The sequence below is a fragment of the Mizuhopecten yessoensis genome, unplaced genomic scaffold (genome assembly GCF_002113885.1).
Source record: "Mizuhopecten yessoensis strain PY_sf001 unplaced genomic scaffold, ASM211388v2 scaffold8183, whole genome shotgun sequence".
NCBI classification, from domain to species: Eukaryota; Metazoa; Mollusca; class Bivalvia; order Pectinida; family Pectinidae; genus Mizuhopecten; species Mizuhopecten yessoensis.
Genome location: NW_018407420.1, coordinates 609,799 through 621,231, shown reverse-complemented (window position 1 = coordinate 621,231; position 11,433 = coordinate 609,799).

The following is an 11,433-nucleotide window of genomic DNA, read 5'->3' as shown; positions in this document are numbered from 1 at the left end:
ATAATAAGATTTTAATGATATTTTGTGTAAATAATAAAAAAAAAAAAAACACTTAAATGTTGATTGCCTACCAAGATATTATTAGGATATTTATCCATACAATCTTTGGACTAGTTTCGGTCGTGACTTAAGGAGGCCAAACTGCACTATAAACACAATTATGTACTGAACAATGACGATCGATGCCAACGTTCAACGACACCAAACAATATACTCAGAACAAAATGTCGATCAAATCATTGGCTTTTTAATTTTAGTTGATAGACCATCATTGAAAACTTAAGTGTCTATCGAAATACGACTGTACATTTTTATATAATTACATTTACGCTGCAACCCGCTATATGGGTATATCCAGACGAACTGCATTTCATTATACCGTGAACTTGGAATCAGTGTCATTTTGACGCTTCTCCAACTGCCTTGCATAACTTAAAACCATAAGGAGAAGCAACCATTTAGGCGACTTTAGGATGTTCCAGAAATATAGATTTCATCAGCGACACACAATTCAACACTGCAATATAAAAAATCACTGATAACTGCCGACAAAAAACACGAAACAATTGGACCATACTTGTGTATTTGCTTTTCGCACAAATTCAGAAATAAAATTTGTGGTTGTCATCAATACACATGATAAAGACCACCTTTTGATCATTTAGTATACAGAAAAATCGGTCTATTTCCGGAATCTGTGTATCTATTTTGCGCACAAATACAGAAAGAAATTTTGAGGTTGTCATCGATATCAACGGTATAGACACCTCTTGACCATTTCCGGAAGCGAAGCTCTCTAATTTACATTAACTATCTTACTATAACGAGCAATACTTGTTTAGACTAAAACAGCAATATTCCAAAACTTAGATATCTGATACATCACTATTGTCCGCGCCTAAATGTCACGATGGCTAGAAATACATTGTAACAGCAGTTCGTCCTTTCTGGGAAATAACAAAGATTGTATGAGCACGAGAGCCTAGGGACACATCGGCGAAAAGAAAAGGCAGAATAGCTATAAAGGGGAAAACATATACAGTAAAAACGTTATACTGCCACCATTTGTCCAAATCAGTTTGGCGTTATAAAGGGATTTGGCGATAACTGGAGGGAATTGTATTAAGGAATTCTTCAGAAAACGGAAAAAAGAGATAATGGAACATGTTGTCGGTGAACGAGGTGGCAAATGAAACGAGGGGCATTATACCGAGGGTTTCCTGTAGATTCCATGAACGTAAAAAGAACGGGGACAGCAAAACAATATTAATCCTTCAATGTCAACTAAGAATCGGTTCAATCCCCATATATATCAGCAATCCTGTTGATTCTTAGTCGATTTTCATTGGTTTCGATATTTTCTTTTCTTTTACTTGATATTTGATGAATCAATTCAGGAAGACTGCTACTTCATTGCCAAATTAGTAGAAGACACGGAAGATATCCACGATTCTGCAGGGGGTCCTACGTTAGGCTCTCTTCCGTACAATGCGTGTATAGTAGGCTTATTTCTTCTCAAAACCTCCACATCAATAAGGAAAAGAAGTCATACAAGCCACACCCATCTTACACCTGATTAGCGTGGTTAATCATATGAGATATGACCGAAACTGCCAAGGATGTTATAGTTTTAGGACTAACGCCCACCTGATAGTAACCGAGCTATATTTAAATGAGCGAATTACTTTGATATAAAATTAAAATAAGATTTAGAAGTATAATGATTGACATTAAATTTTTGACACTGGGATGGTAGTGGCCGAGGCGTGTCACTGAATAGAGGCATACAGTGGTGGATTTGTTTCGACCTGTCATTGGGCAGTGCTTTTTGATGACCCAAGAACTGTGAATAGCTATTGCCCTTACACCCAGAACGTCAGAACGCCACCGGAAAAAAACCTCGTCAAGATCATGGAGTCGCCCTATATGAGTTTGTACTTTACCCTAGGATCCCCAGGATTTATGAACTTTAACACATTCTGTTTTTGTCAATACCCAATGTGAGAGATGTGAAAACACAATTCACATACTTTACACCAAACACAATGTTTCTGTTAAATATAACTAGTTAAATATTGTATACCAGCTTTCCCATTCGACTTCGCTATCTAGAGAGCTTGTCCTACATTGCAAAGAGTGGGTCCCTGAATCTGGACACCCCCTGCTTCTCGACAGTTTCCGTAATTTTACGGAAATGACCAAGCCAATCAGATCAAATGTGGACGGAGTTAATATTTAACTTTGACCCTTAAGTTTACTTATGTATCAACTTAGACATCATAGTAGTTTAAAAGTGAAAAGATATATATAGCTCTCGATAGGTTTTCGAAATTTGCGGCTTAGACTGTTTTAAGTAACGGTATAAATACACAATTAAAAAATGGAATTTAGGATAAAGCAAGCTTCTGGCTACCATGGTACATGTAACAAGGTCACTTTTTTCGCTCGGCGAATTTCCCTTATCCCATACTTAAACAGTAAATTATTTCACCAGATGCTTGTTTCCAGTAACATGGAAGAAGATATATTTATATAACGGTTTCCATACAACTCGATTCGTAAAATATTTGTTGTTCTAGTGAACCGTTAAGGTTTCCCATTTATATCGTACTATTAAAGCCAGCTTTGAATGCAAAAATACATTTCACTGTTTTGAATATTTACTAAACGAAATTCGTATTTCTTTTATATTTGAAAACTCAGTGTAAAGTGGATTGTCACTTCAAAAGCCTACAACTATTACATGGTTATCATCAACAGTTTTCTTTATCTAAATACGACTGACACGCTGGTACGCCAAAAATACTGGTTCTTTTGACAATCGTATCTCTACAGCACAGCGCCAGTCGATGCGAGATATCCGGATTCCTTCGCTGCCGTTTTTTTAGATTGCTGCGTTACATTGATTGAATCAGGGAGCATATTGGAAACCACTTTTTGTTCGAGGTTTCAGCGTAACTGTATTTACACACTTTCGAAAATTATTGATATGGCTTAACAGCATGCATTTCCGCTATTCCCATGCCGTTTCCAACCGGAAGCGCATCAGGTGATGGAATTGTGTAATTGACTTCGGCGACACAATTTTTTGTTAGGTGTGTCTCAATAACGTAAGTAAAGAAATATGAATATATATCCAATATTTATTTTTGAAATGATCAATTTGTGAATACATAAAATCGGATATTGAATCGTTTTCCGTTGAATGGCACATGAATGACATATACATGTATGTATATCACGAATATGCCATTTTCATTCATATTTTCGTTTACTCGAACCGGAAGTGAAATTAGAACAATCTTCAATATTGGTAAACAATCTATACTTTCAAAACTATTGAATTTTCCGATTTTCATACAGTAACCGAAACAGTACAGGAATTAGCATGGGATCGTCCCGTCCAAACGCTCGTTGTGTCGAAACATCTGATTGGTCGTACCAATCACATGACGACTTTGTTATTGATTCAATGTAAACGTTACATTGTCACTGGAGAATACATCACATTGTTTGTATCGCTACTGCAGTGAAGATATCAAGTTTATCATACTGATAAAACCCATATTTCATTGATAAAAAATGTTGTGTGTTTCATCTGCATGTAGATTGAAAAATTCATTGATCATGAACGCTAATTAAGACCTCATTGCACCCGTTAACTCTCTTATATACGACCACGTGTGTATCTACAAATCAAACAATGTTTTCCAGCGCTGCGGAGGCTGATTCTAAGATTCTTCTGAACCAAACAACTCGGGTTTACTAAGCGCTGTGTGTAGTGGATTAATCAATTATGGAAGAATGGCAGCCAACACCTGGTCTGTCCGTTCTCCGTAACATGTCTCATTGATCAGGTGTAAAGACCTAATAACCATCTTGTCACAAAATCAGCATTTGTCTACGATAACACTAATGAAAAAAACTCGTTAGCATTTAATTACAGATGCTACGAAACACGTGTAGCCACACCGACGTGTTATTTGTCGTAAAATATATGAAAATGTATAATTCATATAAGAAAATTCAAGAAAAGGGTCTTGCTTTTTCAGCGCGGGTAGACGAATTTTCGTTTTTTTTTTTATTCCATGTACTTTGCGCACTGTAAAAGCAGTGTAATGTGTACAACAGAACGCAAACGACAAACTATTATTGTACTGATATCCTGATTAAAAACCTAGAGGACAACAAAGCAACGGCATGCCTCCTCTAACTGCAAAATTTAAGTCAATTCTAATAACTGCCAAAGGAACTAGAAAACATCGACGAGTCAGTCTATCTTGACCCTTTCACCACTGTAGACCAAAATGGACTCATCCAGATGAATGCATGGTAGAGTCTACTAAAAAATACGTAGGGTTGAAAGGGTTAAATTTTACAGACTTTCAAAATTGGAAGTGGAATTAATCTTGTAAATCTTTAGCAAATGAATTGCTGTGTATCGGAAATCTTTCACCCTTCGTTAATAATATCTGTATCAGCCTAGTGTTTATTTTTGCTCTTCGTACGTATTTACTTACTATGTTTAGTATGCTGTTATGTTATTGGGAGGGCGAAATTAAGGAAAGTTAATCTGTAGTAAAATTATCCGGCATAAATATCCCTTCCTGTCAGCTTGACATTGACCTTAGCCATTTAAATATGACATTATTCTGTTTAGCATCAAGAGAGTAGTGAAGGGTTTTGCGAAAATATTCTGAGGAACTTTGAAGTTGTTTTTGTTTAAAAGGGTTGGGCGAGGGTGGTTATTTTTAGAGAGGATTCGTGGGTGGTAATAGGAGTTTGGAATATACGGTGCTAAAATAATAGAAATCAATTGATGAGAAAGACGTTGTCAATAAAAAAAAAATAAAAACACCAAAGTAGCAATTTCCCCGGGATATCTATCTTATATTCCATGTCTGATATTTATATATAATTATTTATAGTATTGATTTGACGTCAATAAAAAAACGTGGAAATAATCTCCACGGTCTTCATTCAGAGCCAAATGCCAGCCATGTAACTTCACGTCACCATAGAGATGGCTGGATTGACCTCGAAATGTGTCGTCTGTGACACCTTAAATACTAAGAGGGAATGGGAGAGCGTTTGAGGCTAAAGGTTGCAGGTTTCGTGGAGTTACTATACCAGGGGGAAGGCGGAATTGATTTCATCTTATTTGCCACATGGTGTTTCATCTACATACAACGGTAACCAGACAGCATTGGACAGGAATAAGGGAAAGGATACCGAGTAGTATACCAGACAAAGTAAACAGTTACGAAAAGTAATTTGATATACGCTTACATTCAAAGCACGGTGTCGAAAAATCCTTCTTTGTACTACAAACCGGAAGTTTGTTTTGAGGAAGTGGATATATGCAATAACTTACCAATCAAAACATCAGTCGAAATTGAAAATGGCGTGAACGTACGGAGATGCTACTGTATCATTTCAATCAACAATCAATTCTCTTTAAGTCAGATATTTGATACTTTTTAATTCAGTGCTGTTTTTAAAAGGACGTTATTTTTACATGCTTTGCAAAATAGAACTCATACAGTTGTTGCAGTTAATGGTAAGAAAACGAGCTTAAAGTTTGTAAAATGTGCTTTTGGACAAAGATACCTGTATTGTTCATTTGTTTGTGACTTAATGTCCTTGCAACAGCCAGGGTCATACAACGGCGGGTGCCTAGGGAGACACCGCCAGAAACAGAAAGCAGACAGAAAGCAAAAAAAGACATAAGGAGGCACGGTAGTCCAGTGGTAGGACGCCGGACTCGTGACCGAAGGGTTGCGGGTTCGCGCCACGACACGACAATGTGTTGTATCCTTGCGCAAGATACTTTACTCCGCTTGTTCCAGTCTACTAAGCTGTAAATGAGTACGTGGTTGGGCAGTGCTATAATTGTTGAATGCTAGCTGTAAGCGCCGAAATGGCAGCTCCGGCTGTACGCTCCCCAGGGAGTTGAGAAATGTACTGGCTAGTTCCAAAGGCCCTATAACCACGGATAATAATTTGTGAACCGCTTTGAGACGACCTACGAACTAGGTTGTGATAAATGGTATATAAGAACCTCCAATTATTATTATTATTATTATTATTATTATTATGAAAGTTAGGAAACGAAAAATTATCCAAAGTGCTGCAATGGGGGCAGCAGACCAAAAGCCTCTTCCATGTCCCCTTTGAAGAAGACACTGAAGAAACCCCCCGATTCTGCGGGGGGAGTGGCACATTAGTCGCCTTTTACAATAGCCATGAAGTGGGACACAGCAGGTCTATTACTGGTTTCTTCAATGTCCCACTTAACGAAGACGAGGTAGAAACAATCCCCGATTCTGCAGGGGGCCAACATTATATAAGTCGCCACTTGCCATCATGTCGTGCGATATAGCAGGTCATAAATACCTCTTCTGTGATACGTCACTTAAAAAAGCTCTCATATTCTTTCCAGACCTATAAAAACCTTACAGACACACAGACAGACATTTTTTGTATTTCGTCTGCAGAAATATCACAATCGACCAGTTATCACAAAGATTATTTTCCATCGTTAAAATCAGAAATTTCTGTCTGTCTTTCATTTATCGTACATTTTCTGTAAAACCCTTCTATCGAATAAACTGCCCGATTTCTATACTAAGCTACTCCCACATTTAACGTATTACAAGTAAAACATTTGTTTAACCCCCGCCACATATATAGAATACTCTTAAACACTTACCTTGCTGTTAAAGTGCTTTTCCGTCATCCCTTTTCCTGTGGATTTGTTCTTATTGGTCTATACAGCTATTTTTGTATAGGAGGTTTAAGATGTCATAAGATTGCTAAGGGGACATAGAAGAAACGAAACTAAATTTGCTGGCCTTTGCACAACATAGGGCTATATCTTTTCCCGACTTTCGTTCTTATTACTTTAGGTTATTCAAGCAGTGTTATATACTGTAGGTAACAAAAGCAGTACTTAAAACAATTTTAAAGTAGCACTAGAGATCACACTTGTATGGTACTAAAATACTAAGTTATACTAAGTAATACTATAGATATATGAACATAAGACATAGAGGTTTATTGCACCCACAGAATTTGGTCATAGATACAGTTTGCTAAAAACGGATTCCACTTAACTATAAAGCTGTTTCGTGATGCTAGTGGCCAAAAAGGTGACAAGCCAAATTGGTCTAAACTGATGTTGAAACAGAAAAGGGGAGGGGGTCACATAAAATATAAGAATTTTAGAAAAAAAGGAGGAGTAAAGGATCATTTGAAATTGATAGCACTAACCTATTACTATTTATTACATTTTTGCCAGTGAAATATCGGATTCTATCACAGTGTGAAAATATCACTTTTTGGTATTGACCAATCATAATGGTATCTTCTATTCGCTGCATTCAGAGGCAATCTTCTTTTTTTTTAGGTTCAAATAGAGCAACGGTAGAATAAGTGGTTGTTATGGTAAATGTTTGGTACACACACTTAAGTATTTACATAAGTATACCATTAATATCATTTGTATAAGCAATCATACCAGAAAATAGCAGAAAACGTCGGAATCGCGTTGAGTATCCCATTCAAAATAACGCGCAGCCTTGTTGTCAAGCGTGACGTCATTAGAATATGGCGCTAATTATTACGCTTCTGATTCCCGCCCTTTTTTAATGCATTAAAATTTGTCTTGTTTTATATTTTAAAAATGTAATGAATAGAAAATTTAATTGTGTCTTCAGTAATAACAAATACATTTCACGAGTGTGGAAAATATTTTGATATTTTGGAGTGCTGTATCATCTATATACTTATTCATCCAAAATCACACTGATATTTATATAAAACTAAGCAAAAGGAAATTCATTGAATATTTACAATTGTTTTTTATTAATTTAGATTAATCATTCTCATTCCGGAAATCAGAAACTGGATTATAATACAATTTTAATTAGAATAGAGTACGGACAAGAATATCCGGAAGTTTATTTTTTGATATCAAAATGTGAATTTATACTAATACTGATACTTGCTAGAATATTTTAAACAGTATGTACATTATTTAAAAGCGAATATTGACACCCATGTACATTGTATGTATATTTATATATATGGTTATGTCATAAAGTTTTGAAAATATAATATAAAAAAATTTATAAAAAAATCTTATTTGTCTCTATGGTAACGCATGAGTTATCAGAGTATTACGAAAAGGTAAAAGTATGACCTACCAGGCATGAAACCATATAATTATTATATAATCATGTTTAGTCTTTATTGTGGATTATATAAGTTGATTCATGTCGTTACCATTTCGAGACGGATGTAAGATAAAACCAGCTACGTCACACAATCTGGTTAAATACAATGTATTTATGACTTGCGTCATTTACATCCAATGAACGATTTATTCCTTTGTCACGACGTCTGGTTTTCCCGTTTGTTCAAAGAACCAGAGCTTACAGATAGCTAATAACAACATACAAGAATGAAGGGGAAAGTGATAGGATGTTTTGGTGATGGCTACACTTATGAAAAACGCCGTCCACGATGATTGAATTGAATGATAAACCTAGTTATATCCAGTGATTTAAATCACTCATCTGCCCAGTTTTGACATATATTTAAACAAACAATGCGGCTGTTACTTGTATCACTCCTGGGCCTTGCTGATGTAAACATTTCGAAACCGAAGGTATATCGATCGTTCATTTACATTTAAAGTTCTTGAAAAACAATGACTATTTGAGCAGAGAAAAGGAAAGAACTTTTTAACATTTAGTTCATTTAATTTAGGATACCATACAGCCATTTATCCTGCAATCCTTCAGCCTAGCAGAAGCAACGAAACAGACTATATTTTAAAAAAAAACTTGATTTCTTTCGTTGAATTGTGGCAAGTGCCCATGGTTACATTGAGTACCTTTTATTTCATTTACTTCCTACCTGTAGTACCTCACTTTTTGTGTTGAACGTTCGCCCAAGTGAGGAAGGCAATGGGTTCTGTTCCCGGGCCGGGACAAACCAGAGTCTTAAAAAAAATGTACAAGATTATCTGCTAAAACTTCAGCATTAAAGATTATCTCAACAATTGGCGAACCCGTTGTCAGTATAATGTATCCGGGTTAAATAATGTGTTGGGTGTCTTCGGCATGGTATTTCATCAGTAAAGTAGCACACTAAGGTCGGCATGCTATCTGCACTATCGCACGGAGACTTATGCACCAACACACGCCTCTAGCATTCATGATACATTTCACATACGGAGAGTACGTCCTTAAATGAACCTTACCTCTAAACTAATCCGGGGAACTTAGTGGATTGATCCATTTTGGCCGGGGACCTTGAGTGGATTTGTCTAATACAGCTGATCTGTAATTGTATACTATATCGGACTAAAAATTACATTTTTTTCTACGCAAAAATAAACCTTGTATTTAAAGCTACAATGTATAATGGGCTAGCATATAATTATAACCTTACAATTAGAATACAGCATTCGTAGAGGTCAAAGTAATCTGACTACTCATGACCTCATGAACTCATACCAATATTTGAGTATATCAATAAATCAATTACGATTTTGTACCTCTAACACTTTCACAAGTATCAAAAATAAAAATAAAACGTCAGTGAAAAATATCGAACTTTGCTCCATAAACAGTCTGTTTAAAAGAATAAGATATATAAGGTCGTGTATTTTAAGAGAACACTTGAATGTGTAGCGTAATGTTGTGTATGGATGCTAGCCAATCTTTTCCAATCCAGGCAACACCTCTTAAATCACCATGTGTTTGACTTACTCTCCAGGACCAAATTTGGCCTGCTGTTCTCATACGAGTCATGAAGAATTACCATACCTGCAATTAGTCAGCAGATGAGGATGTTGATTTTGTCATAAAAAGCCAATTTCACTTACCATTCACGACAAGCTGTTTTCCCCTTTAAAGTGATTTTATTAGCCTTTGCTGTTTACGATATATTTGATGGCAATCAATGTCCACGGCAATTCCTTTCTATGTCGTCAGATTTCTATTCAAACGTGTTCTAGAATAAAGATCGAGGATTGATTTATTAAACATCTTTTCAATTACACATAAATCTACGATGTATTATCGGGTTGTGAAAAAACTGCTATTTCATTCCCATTTGTGAAATAAATTAGCTATTCGATTGGATGATAAACGTTTGAAGACAATTCAGTTTGGCCTATAAGTCTAAAACGATGAGCTCAACAATGATGCTCCCTGCTATACACCAGCTGTGTATTTAATGGAAAAATCGTTTTCTGGAATATAAATTAAATTAACCGTGAAACAATTTGTAATTGTTAATTTTCCGATATGATATTGCTCTTATTTTCCATAAATAGCAACTTTTAATGGTGTAGTCGTAATTTTCTATCTGATGAAATGTGATTTACATATGCAATGAATCACTGCTCAACTGAGAGATTGAGGGCGGCCGGAGAGGGGTGTCGGAAAAAGGTTTGATATTTCCGAGGACAGAATATCATTGCATACGCACAGTAAAGTACATGTGCAAGCGCTATTTAGAAGTTCAGTGTATTATTTTTAAAATAATTTAATCTTCAACTGATTTTATTATTCCAAACGCCAAATCAAATATCATCATTACTAACTCCAGTATCAGAATAACAAGCCCAAATTTGTGGGTTTTTTCACTGCCTCAATTTTCTAACATTTACAAAATTTAAATATCGCTTATAGAATGTGATTTAAGTTGATATTTTGGGTTTGTTTTGAGAGCTTATCACAATTCTGAAATATACACAATCTTTTGAAGTGGCATTTCTGTCTTTATCAATCTACTTACGAGCAGACTGTTCCAGTACTTGTCTTTGCAAACAAATCATCGGGTTTCTTCAACCAATTAGTCAAAGAAACCCAGGTTGTTCAGAGGATTAGTCTAGTTCTGTCATGGATCTTGGGTGGAGTGACCCAATACAGCAGGGCGTTTTTGGGGATGGATCCGATACGATAACATTTCTTGAGCGAATAGGTATTATCGCAACCATCCACGAGTTACTCCCCTTCGAAGAGTTCTTGCTGGAAAATGCACAAGTCTCGCAAGAGAATGCGAGGATACGCGGGCAAAACAATCTGCCATGTGTAAACAATATGCCCCACCTTCACTGTATTGAACCAACAAAAATAACTCACAATAATAGAGGTCATATCAAATGCATTTAGCTGTGGCATTCCAATCAAATTGTTTGTCCAAAACAAGCCTTCTGACGTTTCATTTACACATAAAGGTAACACACGACACTCTGTACGCTGCTGACGGTCCGTCACAGCTGTGACGCGTTAGCTGCGTCCTCTTTTTCAATATCTGGCCAATATAGCATGTCTGCATGCTATCATAGGTGTACTAGCTCCCCAATTTTCTTATTTGGAGTAGGTGATACCTTTTGAATTTAAAATATTTCCCAAT